Here is an 18,822-nt window from a genome sequence, read left to right as displayed (position 1 = left end):
AAATCCTCCCTGGGTATGTGCCTGAGTTGGGGTAAAGGAGTAAAAGGCTAGCCTATGACAGTACTTACACAAGAGATAAATAGAAAAAGTTTCAAAATAGTGCAGAAATTATTACGAGGTAATTAAAAATTAGCTTCTGAATATTTGTTTAGCAATTTTGTATTTTCTTTAATGTGACGGAAATAAATTGCTCCAAGCAAGTATTCTTCATTGATTTGTAAAATTCGATTTCGTTTCTGTTTATTGCTATGTTAATTCGAAACTCTATGGTTGGCTGTTCCGTTTGTGCTTATTGTAAAAAATGCTTAGCAATGAAAATTATGAACTTCAGAAAATCATGCTCTTATGGACAAATTGCTGAGATACTAACGCCAATTGCTGATGCCACTAAAATTTACTGGTGGTAAATTACTAACACGATTTTTTACTGCATTATTTGGGGTCTTACAACTCAAGAGCTTTCGTTTTGATCAAAGTTACTAGAAATGTAGAGCGTCACGTGAATGGAATCGAATAAGTAAATTACACAAAAAACTGGTCCCATAAGCGGAATAGTGATACAGAGCTACATTTGAAAAGCACAGGCAGCCTTAGCATTTATTATTTATAATAAGGCTAGTTTAGATTAGGTCAAAAAGTTTTTAAATTTGAATTTGGGGTAGAAACGATTATTATATTCGCAAAGAACATAAAAAAAGGCATCAAGTCAAAATCTTTTAATAATGTTAACAGGCACCCCTGTATCAATTAACTTAGTGATATAGTAATCAATATATAACTGTATCAATATAACTTAGAGCTATAATAATAGCTTATTATTTATAATAATAAAAAAACGCAACTTTAGGATTTTTGTGTTAGTTCCTGGTCTTTGCATTGTTGTGTAGTCTTTATTGTTATGGTTTATTATCCTGGATGTTGCATAGCTTAAGTATTGGAAGCTGCCAGGGGAAGTGGTGGGATTAAAATGGTCATCATTCTTTCTGAAGTCTATTTAAGAACTATTTTAAACAAGTAAAAGAAAAAATATCTTAGTTTAATTTATCGTTTGATTAATTTTCAAATTCAGTTTTTACTCCGTTGAAAATAACTGCTATAGTGTGAGAGTTGACACATAATTTTCACAATACCCATTTAGTTTGATTTATTGACACCTATGAAAATATCTAAATTTAACAAATAGTTTTTCCTTATTTCTCACAGAAGCTTCAGTTTCTAAGCAGTAATTATAGGCAGACACGTGCAAACTGAATGCTGGTTGTGCACAACTTATTAGAGCCACAACCTCCATTGGCTTGTGTGCATGGACTATCACCTAGAAAATAAGAGCATAAAAAGGATGGCCACTCTTGAATGCTTTACATGCATGAATGAGAGATGGTATTTCTTCAGAGATATTTAACAGCAAAAAATAGTGGATTCATTGTGATAAGTTAAAAAAATATGCCCGTTAAACTGTTAATAAGGTTTTTATTCTGTTAACGCTTATACCGATATCTGTAAACAAGGAGGGAGTATATAAAGTGCCTTTGAAATTTCTCTTAAAAGATTTCATTTGTAAGCAGTAATAATAGAGAGATGTATTTATATTTAATGCCCATTATGGACATTTTATCAGAGCCACAACTTGTATTATGTTTCGGCTGGTCGTGATTGTAGCAATAGCTGCAATATAGTAAATAGCGAACCACTGCCACTAGTAACCAAAACTAAAAAACGCGTTTATAATTGAAATTTCCAAATTAAAAGAAGTTGTAATTTGACTCTTATTCAAGAATGGCAGCTGGTATCCATATTAAACATAAAATTTAAAAGCTATGACGAGAATAAACTTATAAAATTTTTGATAAGAGCTTCAGAACTCAAAGGTGGTGGCAGATCACAAACCTAAAATAGATGGAAAAATGAAAAGGGCTAGTCTCTGGAAAATAATGAAGTCTTGTGAAAAACTTTGTAAAAGCTGCATTATTTCTCTCAAAGGTTAAGTGTACTAGTTATTGTACTTATTTCTTTAATTTGTTTTAAAATCAACCATATTTATGTCAATTTTTTCATAATTCATTGATAGAGACGCAATCCTTTTGTCAACATAATTTAAGCTTAAGGATTATAAAAAAGACTTTGAAAAGTGAAATTTCAAAATGGATACTTCTAAACATTAGTACTGAAAAATAAAAATAAATAAAGAGGTTGACTTAAAATATAGCATAATACAAAAATTCCTAGAGAAAGAACGAGGTTGGTTAGGAAGAAGGATGCGAAAGATTATTAATTATTTAATTAATTGATTAATTATGCGAAACACTTTAGTTATTTAATGTTAGTTTACGACTTGAAAACTGACAAAGACCAGGATTACGTAATTCCATTCATGACCCTACAGATTCTAATTTCTTGACCAGATCTCTCTGTCTTTGCTTGAGAGTAGCCTATCAGATGCGGATGCCATTCGGAGCACGCTAATCTTTCTCATTTTTTAGTCGTAAAAAAGAAGACATTATAAGCCCTGAATTAAGCTGGGAATTTAAGCACAACTTCAAAAGTAGCTAGGAAAGCTGGAATATAAATTTAAGCATAAGATATCAGTTCAGAGTGCATAATTTTCTGCAGGAAATGTGAAAACGGTGTTCCTCTGTAGAAGTAAAATTATTTCGGTCAAGTTTACAGTTGATGTTCTAATTTAATTGGTTTCATCAACTTAAAAGAATTTTAAATCGAAACCTTAAATTTAAGTTTCGATTTACAGTAGAACTCGTACCTGTAGGGCAAGAATTTGGTACAGCTACAATTCCGTACAGTTTCCCATGGCCACCAAATGGCACTTCAATTGATCCGCTATACAGTCCAGTACTTTTATCCGCCACTAAGACTTTTTTCCTGCCAAAGAAAAATTCTCGTTATAAAAAATCTATCAGGAGTATTCTTAGAAACATCACTGACTCTTCATAGAACCAGTGCATCCAAATTTTAGTTATTTCGTAGGTGGAATCAAATTTTGTTTTCATAGTGGTTCGATGAGAGCTATAAACATTTGAACATTTCTATGAAAATGTACCAGAAAAATGTGTTTCCTTCTAATTATTAACTAGTAATATAAAATGCTTTAAACACCATAACCACTTTGCTCAATTTGATATTTCCCAAGTAGTGTTCCGAAACTCGAGCGCGTTTGCGGTTCACAAAAGTATTTTATGTGCTAAATCAGATGTCAGTTAGGGTGTAAAGTTACTTCAGACCGAAGGGTCACGCTGGGAAGACGATAATCTCTTAAACTTTACTGTTTGTATCTATGATTTTTATTGATTTAAATTTGAGAAGAACAACCTTTACTGCCACCACACTCCGCTATAGATTAGATTTAAGAAATGTCTAAATTTCACCAGTGATAGAAAAACAAAACTTTCCACTTCGTTGTTTCGCCATTTTTGCAATGGCACCAAAGATTTACAGAACTCTAATTTACTGTTTTCAAATTAAGCTGGAAGCGCGTCAACTTCTGTCGATAGTTTATAGAACCTTTTTAATTGATCCCAGTGGTTCTTGGCATCGCAAACATGTGTGCATTCTATAAAGGCTCTTTCTGATGCCAAACTAGACCCGTGAACAAGATTCAGAATTATCACCGGCACAGAGAATTTATCAAACTCTGGATTGCTGAATTGTGAACTATGAAAAAGCAAAATTTATAAACCCTTACTCCCCAACCACATCATTGTTTTCAGCAAGATTGTCCAATTTACCATCTAGATTGTAAACTCAGATTCCGATTGCCATTACAACGGTATTTTTATGATCTAGATTGTCAGGGGAGCGGCGGTTTTTCACAGTCCAGATTACGAAATTCTTCTCGGGTTTGTTTGTGGACAAGGCCTCAAGGGTATGCTTTACTATTATTTCATTGAGGTATGCAATATAAAGTTGAATTGCAGCGATTAGAATACGTTGCGCGTTGCATCCCCGCTCAAGTTCCCTCGCTATGAATCCTGTCAATATGAGTTACTGTAAAAAAAAAAGTCTCACCCGACGACGGGTTGTCGTTTGGAACGCCTATCAGCAGAAGTAGTTCTGCAAAAGCCGTTGTCAAACTTCTTCTAAGGGAGTTTCAGTCCTCTAGCAACGAATCCTAAAAAGAAAAGTTCTAGTGCCCTTTTTAAGTGACCAAAAAAATTGGAGGGCATCTAGGCCCCCTCCTACGCTAATTTTTTCCCAAAGTCAACGGATCAAAATTTTGAGACAGCCATTTTGTTCACCATAGTCGAAAACCATAATAACTATGTCTTTGGGGATGACTTACTCCCCCACAATCCCTGGGAGAGGGGCTGCAAGTTACAAACTTTGACCAGTGTTTACATATAGTAATGGTTATTGGGAAGTGTACAGACGGTTTCAGGGGGATTTTATTTTGTTTGGGGGTGGGGCTGAGGGTTGGGGGCTATGTTGGAGGATCTTTCCTTGGAGGAATATGTCATGAGGGAAGAAAAATTCAATGAAAAGGGCGCAGGATTTTCTAGCATTACTATAAGAAAATAATGAAAAATAAACATGAAAATGTTTTTTAAATGAAAGGAAGGAGTAGCATTGAAACTTAAGACGAACAGAGATTATTACGCACATGAGGGGTTCTAAAAATACTTTAGCATAAAGAGCGAGGTATTTAGGAGGAGATAAATACCTCGCTCTTTATGCTGAAGTATTTTTTAGTAATTTCAAGCATTTATTCTACGGCCTTTCTGATTCAGGGGTCATTCTTAAAGAATTGGGACAAAACTTACGATTTAGTGTAAAGAGCGAGGTATTAACGAGGGTACAAACCCCCTCGTATAAATAATAAAAATATAAGATTATGAAAGTTTGTTACATAAGTTAATTCTTAAGTTACGTATATTTTTTACTAATAAAAACATTCGTTAAAAATTAAAAGTTCTAGTTGCCTTTTTAAGTAACCGAAAAATTGGTGGGCAACTAGACCTCCTTCTCCACCTCTTATTTGTCAAAATCGTCTGATCAAAACTAAGAGAAAGCCATTTAGCCAAAAAAGGAATTAATATACAAATTTCGTTTTAATAATTTATGCGCGGAGAGCGAAAACCAAACATGCATTAATTCAAAAACGTTAAGAAATTAAATAAAAAAAAACTAATTTTTCTAGCTAAAAGTAAGGAGCGACATTAAAACTTAAAACGAACAGAAATTACTCCGTATATGAAATGAGTTGTCCCCTCCGCAATCCCTCGCTCTTTACGCTAAAATTTGACTCTTTGCCACAAATCTACTTTTTAAAACAATTAAAAGCTTTAGCGTTAAGAGCGAGGGATTGCAGAGGGGACAACCCATTTCATATACGGATTAATTTCTGTTCGTTTTAAGTGTTAATGTCGCTCCTTACTTACAGCTAAAAAAATTAGTTTTTTTTTATTTAATCAAAAAATGGATGACATATACTTTGATCAGCTCATCAAGAGCCGTCGAAAAAAAACTCTATCTGTCTTAGTTCGAAAGTTGATTTTTTTGCCGTAGGCCAACTTTCTAGCGTCACCACTTAGAAAGGAGCAAAGGATAAGCTCCAATTTCTTTAGCAATAACAGAACTTTTAAAGTTTAAGATCTATATCTGATACCATTTCTCTACCTCAATCCTAAGTCCGAAAAAACAAATGATAAACCTAGCGAAAATCACGGCAGCACTTTCGGACCCGTGGGAAAATGCCGCTTTTTTGTTTCTGTAAATTTTTCTATTTATCACTCAAAGAAGATATTTTGGCTGTGGGGCCGGGTAACTGCCGCATATATTTAACACATATAGATTTTAGTCATCTTCAATTTGAAAGTGGCACCTGCCTGCTTGCCTGCTAGAACGGAGCTTTCCACTCGATAGCAGAAACATGCTTTGGTGAAACGAAAGCTTGGCTGCACAACTTCATTTACTCCTCTCTGACATAGGCTACATAACTCCACTTCACTTCACACACCATAGGCTCTGGCTCGTAGGCAAGCAAAAACCATCCTTTTTGGCCCCAGGCAAGAGTTCTGCGGAACTTTCCAAAATGTAATTTTATATATTCATCAATCCGGCCTGAGGTCCACACTTTCCGTAAAAACAGCACAGGTTTAATGCTGTTAATTAATACTATGTATTAAACTTAACTGATATGCTGGCCTTCTGAGCACACCACCTTATAAGTGCAAAAGGTGTGCCTTAAGAAAGCCCTGCTTTTACTAATGAGCGTTTTGATAAAGCCATAGCCTGCATCCATTTAATCGTATTATGATGTGTCTTATTTTGTTAGTAACTTAAAATGATTTCTGAGGAAATAATGGCTTTTCTAGCAAGGGGTAATGTTTATTGACTTTGCAAACAATTTTTGCTCAAACAAACCTTATGAAAAAAAAAAAAATGAAACGAATATCTTCAAGGTTTGGGAGGTGTTACTAATTTAAAATCTGGAAATTAGTTTCCGCTGTTTTTGTTGTTATTAGACAACTCGGCCCCAACTTAATATACCTGACGAGGATTTGCTGAGCGTAAGAGGTTTCAGATGCGCTTGTATTGTGAGATACTTTTAGTTTTCTGCGCCATTATAAGCCCTTTTCTCCATACCTATGACTGAAAGGTAAATCTTCCTTACCATGCCTTATAGTACCGTAACGGAGAAAATTTCACAAGTCGGGTAGTTTTCTAATTTTTGTTTTCTTGGGCTACGTAATCTCCTCTTGCTGTATTAGTGTATTCTGGGCTGCCTCCCCATCGTATTACAATATTCGCAGATATTATTATCGTGCTAGGGAATACTTGTACAGGATTCCGACTCTTACAGAAAGAAGAACATTGTCAAGCGCTTAAAACCACGCAGTAACCGAAGCCGAGATGGACCACAGGCTTGCACATGTACCAATTCAAATGGAATTGCAGAGTCAGAATATGTGCTTTGCATAGAATTGATAAGAATTTATTTGTCTTTGATTTGCGCTGGTGGAATTGTTTGTTTTTCTCAAGGCTCTGATCTTGTCAATATTCTAGATAAAGATAATCTGGTGACATGGAGCATAGCAACGTTGAGGGGCAATTACCAAACTGTAGTTCTGACTAACAAATTTAAACGTTTTGAAGTAGAATTGTTAGGAGTCTTCGACATTCGTGTTCTATGGTTATATGAGATTAAAATGGGTAATTTCTAATTTATTGGTTTTGATAAGAAGGGTGGTTTGTTAATCCAGGGAGGACTTATGATGAATAAGGAGGCTTTCAAATCTTTTCTAGCGTGGACTATGTTAGTAATATAATTTTAGTTGCACATTTTATCGCAGAACAGCGTAAGATATCCTTCTTTTTAGTTCACTCAGTCCCTTAGTGATTTCATGACGATGATCAAGTTTTATAAGTCTTCCATGAATTTTTACGGTACTTGGTATTAACCAAGTGACATATAGCAATCGCCAATTCTGTGATCTGTCTGTCTGTCATTCTGTCTGTCTGTTGGTCTGTCGGTCTGTCGGTCCCGGTTTTGCTACTTTAGGCACTTCCAGGTAAGCTAGGACGATGAAATTTGGCAAGCGTATCAGGGACCGGACCAGATTAAATTAGAAATAGTCGTTTTCCCGATTTGACTATCTGGGGGGGGGGGAGTGGGGGGCTGGTTAATTCGCAAAAAATAGAAAAAATGAAGTATTTTTAACTTATGAATGAGTGATGGGATCTTAATGAAATTTGATGTTTGGAATGATATTGTGTCTCAAAGCTCTTTTTTTAAATCCCAACCAGATCTGATGACATTGGGGGGAGTTGGAGGGGGGAAACCTAAAATCTTGGAAAACACTTAGAGTGGAGGGATCGGGATGAAACTTGATGGGAAAAATAAGCGCAAGTCCCAGATACATTATTGACATAATTGGAACTGATTCGCTCTCTTTGTGGTAGTTGGGGGGGGGGAGTAATTCTTAAAAATTAGAAAAAATGAGGTATTTTCAACTTACGAACGGGTGATCGGATCTCAATGAAATTTGATGTTTAGAAGGATATCATGTCTTAGAATCCTTATTTTAAATCCCGACCGGATCTGGTGACAGGGGAGGGGAGTTGGGAGGGGGAAACCCTAAACTTGGAAAACACTTAGAGTGGAGGGATCGGGATGAAACTTGGTGGGAAAAATAAGTACAAGTCGTAGATACATAATTGACGTAACCGGAACGGATTTTCTCTGTTTTGGGGAGTTGGGGGGAGGGTCTAGGGTTAATTCTGAAAAAATAGAAAAAAAGAGGTATTTGTAACTTACGAAGGAGTGATCGGAACTCAATGAAATTTGGAAGGATATCGTGTCTCTGAGCTCTTATTTTAAATCCCGACTGGATCTGGTGACATTGGGGGGAATTGAGGGGGGGGGGGTCTAAAATCTTGGAAAACGCTTAGAGTGGAGAGATCGGGATGAAACTTGGTGGGAAAAATAGGCACAAGTCCTAGATACGTGATTGACATAACTGCAACGGATCCGTTCTCTTTGGGGGAGTTGGGGAGGGTTAATTCTGCACAAATTGGAAAAATGAGGTATTTTTAACTTACGAAGGAGTGATCGGATCTTAATGAAATTTGAAGTTTGGAAGTATATCGTGTCTCAGAGCTCTTATTTTTAATCCTGACTGGATCCGGTGACATTGGGGGGAATTGAGGGGGGGACCTAAAATTTTGAAAACGCTTAGAGTGGAGGGATCGGGATGAAACTTTGTGGGAAAAATAAGCACAAGTCCTAGATACGTGATTGACATAACCGGGACGGATCCGCTCTCTTTGGGGGAGTGGGGGCGAGGGTTAATTCTGAAAGATTAGAAAAATAAGGTATTTTTAACTTACGAGTTAAGAAGGAAACATGTTTGAGAAGGAAGCATGATAAGAATACAATATGCATAACAATTGTAGCAAACAGATTTTGCATGGAGCTCCCTATATTTTACCCCCCCCCCCTTAATGTGTAAATATACTTTAGTTTATACAATTGTATAATTTGGGCTATATATTTGCAAATTAGGGGGGGGGGAGAATATATCTCAGAAATGGGTTAAAAACCTAACCTTACCCCCACCCACCTGATGTACACATATTTGGCGCAAATCATACAAGTCCAATGCATTCTGTCTCCCGTCATTTGTCCTTGTGGCTATGAAACCGGTTTGGTCAGATCGTACATTCAGCTAACAGCTCGACTGTTTGGTATGTTACATGGCCTAAGTAACAAATTATTTTATGGTCTTTCCAAACATCAGGGTGGTTTATCTGAAACTACCCCCCCCCCTCTTTCGTTAGTTTATTTCAGCTTAGAGTAAATGTTTAGTTTCGTCACAAGTTTTCTAAAGTGTGTATTACTGCATACAGCAAGATTCTGATGATCGCATATTGTTTCTCTGTCATTATTAGAGAAGCGCATTTATTTTTTACCTTTCTAAAATCCCCCTTCAATGAAACTAAAATGCGTAAAGTGGGCTTGCTTACGGGTAATATTATCTATAGAGCGAAGCTCCATGAGCCCCGCTGGCAGCGGGGTGAGGTTTATATTCTATATTTTTTCAAAAAAGTGTTAAAAAAAAACTCAGACTAGGTTTTTATGGCACTTGGTATTAACCAAGTGACATATAGCAATCGCCAATTCTGTCGGTCTGTCTGTCTGTCGGTCCTGGTTTTGCTACTTTAGGCACTTCCAGGTAAGCTAGGACGATGAAATTTGGCAGGCGTATCAGGGACGGGACCAGCTTAAATTAGAAATACTCGTTTTCCCGATTTGACCATCTGGGGGGAGTGGGGGGCCCGGTTAATTCGGAAAGAATAGAAAAAACGAAGTATTTTTGACTTATGAATGGGTGATGGGATCTTAATGAAATTTGATGTTTGGAATGATATTGTGTCTCAGAGCACTTATTTTAAATCCCGACCGGATCTGATGACATTGGGGGAGTTGGAGGGGAGAAACCTAAAATCTTGGAAAACACTTAGAGTGGAGGGATCGGGATGAAACTTGACGGGAATAATCGGAACGGATCCGCTCTCTTTGGGGTAGTTGGGGGGGGGGGGGTAATTCTGAAAAATTAGAAAAAATGAGATATTTTTAACTTACGAAAGGGTGATTGGATCTCAATGAAATTTGATGTTTGGAAGGATATCGTGTCTTAGAGCTCTTATTTTAAATCTCGAACGGATCTGGTGACATTGGGGTTGGGGGGTTGGGAGGGGGAAACCTAAAACTTGAAAAACACTTAGAGTGGAGGGATCGGGATGAAACTTGGTGGAAAAAATAATCACGGGTCCTAGGTACATGATTGACATAACTGGAACGGATCCACTCTCTTTGGGGTAGTTGGTGGGAGGGGTTAATTCTGAAAAATTAGAAAAAATGAGGTATTTTTAAATTACGAACAGGTTATCGGATCTCAATGAAATTTGATATTTAGAAGGATATCGTGTCTCAAAGCTCTTATTTTAAATCCTGACTGGAGCTAGTGACGTTGGGGGAAGTTTGGGGTGGGGGAACCTAAAATCATGGAAAACGCTTAGATTGGAGGGATCGGGATGAAACTTGGTGGGAAAAATAAGCAAGAGTCTTACATACGTGATTTAAATAATTGGAACGGATCCGATCTATTGGGGGGGGGGGGTTAATTCTGAAAAATAAGAAAAAATGACGTATTTTTAACTTACGAAGGAGTGATCGGATCTCTAAAGAAACTTCATATTTAGAAGGACCTCGTAACTCAGATTTCTTATTTTAAATCTCAACCGGATCAAGCGTAATTGGGGGGGGGCAGTTGGGGGGGGCCGGAAATCTTAGAAAATACTTAAAGCGGTGAGATCAGGATGAAACTGGATGGGAAGAATAAAAACCTGTCTAAGATACTTGACTGACATAACCGGACCGGATCTGCTCTCTTTGGTGGAATTGGAGGTGGGGGGTGGGGAAATGAAAATTGAGGTATTTGTAACTTACGAAAGGGTGACCAGATCTTGATGAAATTTGATATTTAGAAGGATCTTGTGATTTAAAGTTTTTACTTTAAATTCCGACCAGATCCTGTGACGTTGGGGGGAGTTGGAGGGGGAAACCGGAATTCTTGGAAAACGTGAAAATTGGGGTATTTTTATCTTACGAATAGAAGATCGGATCTAAATGAAATTTGATTTTTAGAAAGAATTCAGGTCTCAGAGCTCTTATTTCAAATCCCGACCAGATCGTTTGACATTGGGGAGAGTTGGAGGGGGAAATCTTGGAAAAACACTTGGAGTGTAGGAATCGGGATGAAGCTTGGTGGATAGAATAAACAAATGTCCTTGATACGTGATTGACAGAATCGTACTGGATTCGCTCTGTTTGGGGGAGTTGCGGGGAGGGGTTCAGTGATTTGGCGAGTTTGGTGCTTCTGGACGTGCTAGGACGATGAAAATTGATAGGCGTGTCAGGGAGCTGCACAATTTGACTTGATAAAGTCGTTTTCCCAGATTCGACCATATGGGGGGCTAAAGGGAGAGGAAAAATAAGAAAAAAATTAGGTATCTATAACTTACGAGTGGGTGATCGGATCTTCATGAATTTTGATATTTAGAAGGACATCGTGACTCAGAGCTCTTTTTTTAAATCCTGACCGGAATTAAGCCTCTTATTTTCCTTTTTAAATCAATCTATTAATTCATAGAATTTTGTTAGAGCTCATACCATATGATATCTTGGCTCTTAGCTCTTCTCGCCTCATCACAAGTGCCATATGAGCTCTTAGCTCTTGTTTTATAGAGGGTGCCTAGGAAGGGCCAAGGTTATATTAAATTCGATATTGGTTCTTTAGAACAAATTAGTCGAGGGGACTGAATATTCAAGGGGAACAAGTTTACCCCTCCCATCTTTATAAATAAAATAAGGTTAAAGAATGTAAATAATTCACCTTAATCCTACTGACGTCGGGATAACGTGCGGGCCTACATGAATAGTATATGCTCGAGTGTTTTCCTAAAACCTTTTAACGATATGAAAAGTTTATTTATTGCTCAGTTAGTTTCATCAATCTTAAGACTAGGGTTTAAAATCACTATTTAAAATTCTCTAAAAAATGCTTTAAAACCGTTTCTATTCAAAATTATTTTATCTGTTATTTTTTGTTAGAAAAGCTTCTTTCCTTTTAAATATAATCGGGTTAATAAGATTCATCGTGGGAGTAGTTACGGTAGGACTAGTTGTGGCGGGAGTAGTAGTGGTATTAGAATTAATAGCAGGGCTGGATACTTCCTGCAAACTTCTGCAGGATTAGTCTGATACCTTCTGCAAAACTAAATGCCCTTAAATTTTACATTGTAGCATAATTTGTCAATGTCGGTAATTCCCCAACGCAATTGATTTTTAAGAATTTCAAAACTAATAATTTTCCAAAATGATCACTGAATGACCGTGATTCGAAATAGGTAGACCATAGACGAAGCTTGGGCCACACTTAGGCGTTTCCAGTACGCAGACTTATCAAACTTGTATTATTCTGATTTTACAAGGTACAAAAGCCATGCCAGCCTTTTTTATTAATGTGTGTTCATGAAGCTTTAGCTTTGTTGAAGTTGGCTATTTGCGTAACTCCATCTACTTGCCCCTGGTGACCCCGTGTCATGGTGCTCACAGAGTATGTTTCTAAGATCCTTTGATCATTTAAATTAAAACTGCCACCTTGAAATGTGGAACCAGTGCCATTTACGACGACTGACTGGTTGCTCTTCTATTTCTCTTCTGAATTAAAAAGCACAACAGAGCTCAGAATTTGTAACCGAAACAGCCTTTCTCTAGCTTTTTACGATCTTCCTTCCCATATAAGGAGTAAAAAATGATAGTATTTATGTATTATTACTTAAGTACCCGTTATTGGTGTATTAATCCCCGCTACTGGTGTTTTCCAAAACTCAATTGTCATTAATGGTCATGAATTATTTGTTAGTTCCTTCAACTTAAAATAGGAGGGAACAACAAATTTAACCCCTTGAAATATATAAAAGGGATATCGTTGTAGTCCATGTTTGGTGTATAAGCCGTCCAGTGCTTGCTTGGATGAGTTTGTCACAGGTTTTGATGAGTTGATCAGGTTGGTTTCGTCTACAAGAATGTTTTTCTTTTTTGTACGGGGGATTTTAACTTTAATCCCTTAGAACTTTCAGGTGATAATTTGAGTTTTTTTAATAATATGGGTTTGAATGATCTTTACCCTTTAACTTGTGTACCTAACCGAAAATCTAGTCATTCTGCGACCCTAATTGATAACATTTTCGTGGGACATAGTTATTTGAGTCAAAGATGTTCTGATGTTATCGTATATCCAGGCTCGGGCCATCTTCCGGTAATTGCTCATGTGATGTGTCTCAGAAATGGACATATCCCGTCAAAGAAAATACTGACACGTGGACTAAAAAAGCAGAATTTGATAAACTTTGCCATGGAGTTGAGTTGCATTAAGTGGGACTCTGTCCATGATAATTCTGGTCATTCTTCTATAGCTTATGACCAATTCATGTCAATTTAACAACCGATTTATGAGAAAACATGACCTTTGCGACTTGTAAAGCAAAAGAAGGACGATCCCCGAAAGCCATGGATTACGGAGGAAATAATAGACTTGATAAACAAAAGAAACTTGTTATATGAGTAATATCTTTATAGTCAGGTTGACGCAGATTTTATAGAATTCAAGGGAGTGAGAAATGAGGTGAATAGTATGAGAAGGCAAGCAAAGAAGAAGTACTTTGAGGAAAAGTTTTCTGATGATAAGGGAGATACATGAGCTACATGGCAAGTTATCAATGAGTTCATGGGAAATAAGAAAAATAGCCAGTCGCCTTGCATTGACATAAAAGGAATTTCTGTGAGTGATAAAAATATAGTTGCGAATCATTTTGGTCAGTTTTAATCTCAAAAAAGGGTTGTCTGTTCAAGGAAGTGCAAGATGTGACAGGGAAAAAGTACTCAGTGAGGAATTCAAGGACTCTCGTGGCGAAAGTGTTGAGTTCCACCTTGAAAAGTGTTCAAATGATGAAGTGATTAAGATAGGAAAATCATAAAATTGAAGTCTGCTGGGGTATATGGCGTGAATCTTAAAACTTTTAAAGCTGTGATGACGTATATACTATCATGTATCCTACATATTATCAACCTGTCTTTGGAAACAGGGACCTTTCCAGAAGCGCTGAAGCAAGCTAAATTTATTCCGCTTTATAAAGGGGGTGTCAGGTCAGATGCCGGTAATTGGAGACCAATTTCGAAACTGCCTCTATTTTTAAAAATTCTCGAAAATGTGATTCATCGTCGTCTATATTACCACCTCACAAAACATGGCCTACTCAGTGACACCCAATTCGGGCTTAGAAAAGGTAATTTAACTAGTCATTCTTAAGTGACTTGTCACTTAAGCTCCCCCTCCTATCATAAGTTAATAGTCTAAAAAAAATTTGTGCCATTTTAGCGAAAAGGCAATAATACAACCCCCAAGGGGCATGATTTTGATATAATATGCATTTTAAATTTCAATACAAAAACCCTAAATCAGAAGTTTCAAGCCTATACCGACAAAAATGCGGAATTCAATGCTTTCCTCATAAAAATAGTCAAAGAACTTAGGTTAATCTGTTTTTTTTTTGTATTTTTAATAGTGACCTTATCGAACCGGTAAGTATAGAATAATGGCAGAGAGCTTGTTTGAACTGTAATTTACACTTCTAGTGTGATTTTTAAGCAATTGCCGTTGTCTGCCATTTTTTACTACAAATCAACCATTAAGGCCCAAATAGGGCTAAAATGCTATCGATCGAACTTCTCAGATCTGCAATCGGGTTGAAATGTTGAATAACTAATTAGAAGCTGAAGAGCTTAAGTGTAGAAATTGGGGTTCAAGAGTAGCAGTAGCCCTTTAACAATCCCATCATTCTTGAAAATCACATGAAAAAGAACAAGTATTAAATTAAAAACAATGAGCTTTTAAAATGAACGTATAAAATGAAATTAAAAAAATGTACAGAAGACATCTTATATTTGAAAGAAATATCTTTCGAAAGTTTGAGCTACTTTTGAATTACCTCAATTCTGAATATATTCTGAATTGAAACTGAGCTGACGATAGCCCCCCAGAATATCAAGTCTTAGCTATTCTAAGCGCAAATTGTATCCAACTAAGATTATAAACAAACAAGTGACATGATATTTTATATATTTAATTGAATCATAAAAAAAAGATATTTCACGTTTCACAGAAGCCTGGAAAATATGTGGATCTATCAAGACAACTGTGAATATAAAACTATTTTCTCTTTTCTTTCACTCTTACATGACTTACTCTATTAGCTGTTCCATTTTAGATTGTGCTTTCCTAAGCAACCCAATTAGAAGATTAATTCTCCAGGATCAACGTTTGGACGTCTTTTATTTGCATTTTAATTTGTTTTTTTTTATCTTTTTTTGGTTCTTTAACAAAAAAAAAGATAAAAAAATACTTGGAAAACTCCTTTGAAAGAGAAAAGAACTAAGAAAAAGAGAAAACTACAGATACAAATCATCAATCCCTACCTGTACAGTTAAAACCGTCTCCAATAAATTCTTCCCTGCAAACGCATTGAGCAGGACTAGCTTGTCGAAGTTGACATCTTGCATTCTGGTCGCAAATGCTTGGATCATCGTCACAATTAACAAGAGGATTGCATGCGTACCCGTCCCCTTTATAACCCTGCAATATAAAAAGCAGGAATAACATTTATATAAATAAAAATTGAATGAAATTGAATTGAATCAAATTGAAAAATTGAATTGGATCATACAAAAAAAAAAAGAAATTTTGCGTTTCACAGAAGCCTGGAAAATATGACTTAGTTGGATCTATCAAGACAACTGTGAATATAAAACTATTTTCTCTTTTCTCTTTTCTTGGAACAAATGTGACCGCGAGCATCAGAACATGTTAAGAATTAGAGTAAAGAAGAAAGGAATATTAGGTCAGAAGAACAGCGTCGTCACAATCTTCGGCACCAACATGGTGTGGCAAAAACCCAGTACCAACCTACAAAGATGCTATAAACTAAGTAATGCTATAGATAAGACACTGGGACCCTTCATCATTGCTTGTTTTCACTGTGGAGCACTCAATTTTCCGAGGAGATTGTAACAAGCAAGGGTAATCTATGTGCAGACTGCTGTTTGCATGGTCGAATTGCATTGCCATCAAAACAATTTCAAGATGAATTGGTTTGCCTTTTTTTTGGAAGTCATTTGCTCACTAATGAGTTTCATAAATGGGTCCAAAACTTGAAATCACATTTTACTGTACCTTCATTCAACGTAAGTGATGATCAAACCATCAATAGTCGTGATGTTTTGCGCTCTAGAGTAGCGGGTCAAATTTATATACCTTTATGTACCGATGACAGCAAAGGTGTCGGTCCGCTCTGTGAATCGAACATCTTACCGGAGATTTTCCCAAATGGAACGACACGTTTACCACCTAGACCAACAAATAATTCCTAACATTATGTTACCATAACCATTACCATTATCATGGAGACCAGCAAAACCTGGTCTCCAACTGTTGCATGTTAAAAGTAATAAAAATAGAAAAGAGGGTATGAGTTGGTACCACTTATATATGCGCAAAAAATTCCTAAATTGTGAAAAAAAATGCCTATATTACTCGAATTCACTTTATCCTAATTGCAGCAGACAGTTCGTACAGCAGGCAAATACAGAGATAAAATGTCCCACAATTAGTGCCTGCGTTGTGTGAAATGCGACTAATAACAGCAATAATCCTCAGTACATTTATGTCAATTTTTTTTATTGGTGGTGTTTAAAAGAAATATCTAGAGAGCTGAAAATAGCAAGTAGTCCGCATTTTATTATGCATAGAGGCAGTTCTACATTTATGGGTAAGTATGAGAATCCAAAACATAAGGAATATGACTTAATCAGCGCTTATTACGCGTTTCAATTACAAATGAGGGACTTTGGAGATATGAATAACTTTCGATCAAGCATTGGAACTAAATATTTAAGCAATTAAAGAATTTCTGGATGGGAAAACCCCCTCCCCTACCAGCTTCCATGACCAAGATACAATCGACGTGACCTATCTAGTTATAGTGCAAATATCATTACGAAAACACTAAGTCTTATTTTCTTTTTGGATAATTTCTTTTTATTCTGGAAATTATGTTCACCGTACGTTCTTATTATACCTTCTTATCTTTATTATCGTACGTTGCTATTATATACCTTCTGCATTTATTAAATTTTTCGAATATTATGTTTTTATCCTGTTTGAAAATGACTAGGGTGTATTCATTTACATAAAACTTTTGAAAGTTTTAAAGGAAGAAAATTTAATCTTGAAGTGATAGATTTCAGGAAGCAAAAGAACTTTATGTGCCGGGGAAATAAATTTTACATTGGCAAAAGGGACGAAACATGAACTATCGTACAATTTCAGGATTTTGCCATTAACTTAGCTCACCTGTTTTTTCTATTATTAATAAAAAAAACAAGTTTTTTTTAAGTGAAAGTAAGGAGCAATATTAAAACTTAAAAACGAACAGAAATTACTCCGTATATGAAAAAGGTTTTTCGTCCTCAACGCCCCGCTCTTTACGCTAAAGTTTGACTCTTTTTCTTAACTCTATTTTTAAAACAGTAAGAAACTCACTGGGTCGTTAGAAGACGTCTCACTGGTCGAAGTGTATTTGGCCGTTACTGGGAGCAGACTTACTGTTAGGTCGTATTCTTCCTGCTGCTCTTTTATTTATTATCTTTGATTACGGGTGTTCCAGTGTTTGTTCTGAAACCACAATCTCTGGGCTAGTTGGTTTTTAATAGATATTTTAAATGCATATTATATATATATATATATATATATATATATATATATATATATATATATATATATATATATATATATATATATATAAATAAGTTGTCTGTGTGTGTGTGTGTGTGTGTGTGTCTGTCGAGTGACGTCATGTTTGTATGTCGACTGACGTCATGTTTTCGACTGACGAAATTACAGACCGGGATATCGGAACACAAATGACGACCGGGACACCGCCACATCTATATATATAAAAATAAGTTGTCTGTGTGTGTGTGTGGGTCTGTCGGGTGACGTCATGTTTGTTGATTGACGAAATTACACACCGGGACATCGGGACACAAATGGCGACCGGGACACCGGGACATAGGGAATATAAATTACGACCGGGACACTCAAAGAGAAACCGACCAGGACACAAGAAATGTTTGATCAGCAATCACTATCAACAAAGCACCGGGACACAAATGACGACCGGGACACAGGGAGTATAAATGACGACCAGGACATAAGTAAAAAAAAAAACAAAAAAAACTAAAAAAGGTAAAAACTACAAAAAACTAAAAAGAAAAAAAAACAAAAACTAATAAAAAAACTAAAAAAGCTAAAAAACTAAAAAAAACTAAAAAAGAAAAAAAAGAAAAAATGAAAAAAATGAAAAATAAAGGAGAAAAACAAAACTAAAAAAATATAAAAATAAAAAAAAACTAAAAAGGTAAAAACTACAAAAAAAAACAAAAAGAAAAAAGAAAAAAAACTAAAAAAAAAAAAAAAAAAGCAAAAACCAAAAAAAAACTAACAAGAAAAAAAGGGGAAAAACACGACAGGGACACAACTAAAATGGGGACGTCGGGGGGCACAGGGGGATATATAAATGATGACGGCGACACAGGGAATGGTCGATTAGCTATCACCATCAACAAACCTCAAGGGCAATCATTAGAATCATGAGGTATAGATCTGAATACGGATTGTTTTCCCATGG

General features: G+C 36.1%; 1 long non-coding RNA gene across 1 annotated transcript; it reads right to left on the bottom strand.

Moving 5' to 3' along the window:
* Positions 1 to 1,129: 1,129 nt before the first annotated feature.
* LOC136043548 (uncharacterized) lies at positions 1,130 to 3,218 on the bottom strand. The gene is made up of 2 exons (XR_010621640.1): positions 2,759 to 3,218; positions 1,130 to 1,315 (listed from the first exon to the last, which is right to left on the bottom strand). It is a non-coding gene; the product is annotated as an uncharacterized LOC136043548 (long non-coding RNA).
* Positions 3,219 to 18,822: the final 15,604 nt, after the last annotated feature.

The sequence above is a fragment of the Artemia franciscana genome, unplaced genomic scaffold (genome assembly GCF_032884065.1).
Source record: "Artemia franciscana unplaced genomic scaffold, ASM3288406v1 Scaffold_712, whole genome shotgun sequence".
Classification (NCBI taxonomy): domain Eukaryota; kingdom Metazoa; phylum Arthropoda; class Branchiopoda; order Anostraca; family Artemiidae; genus Artemia; species Artemia franciscana.
This window is presented reverse-complemented; position numbering and strand designations above follow the sequence as displayed.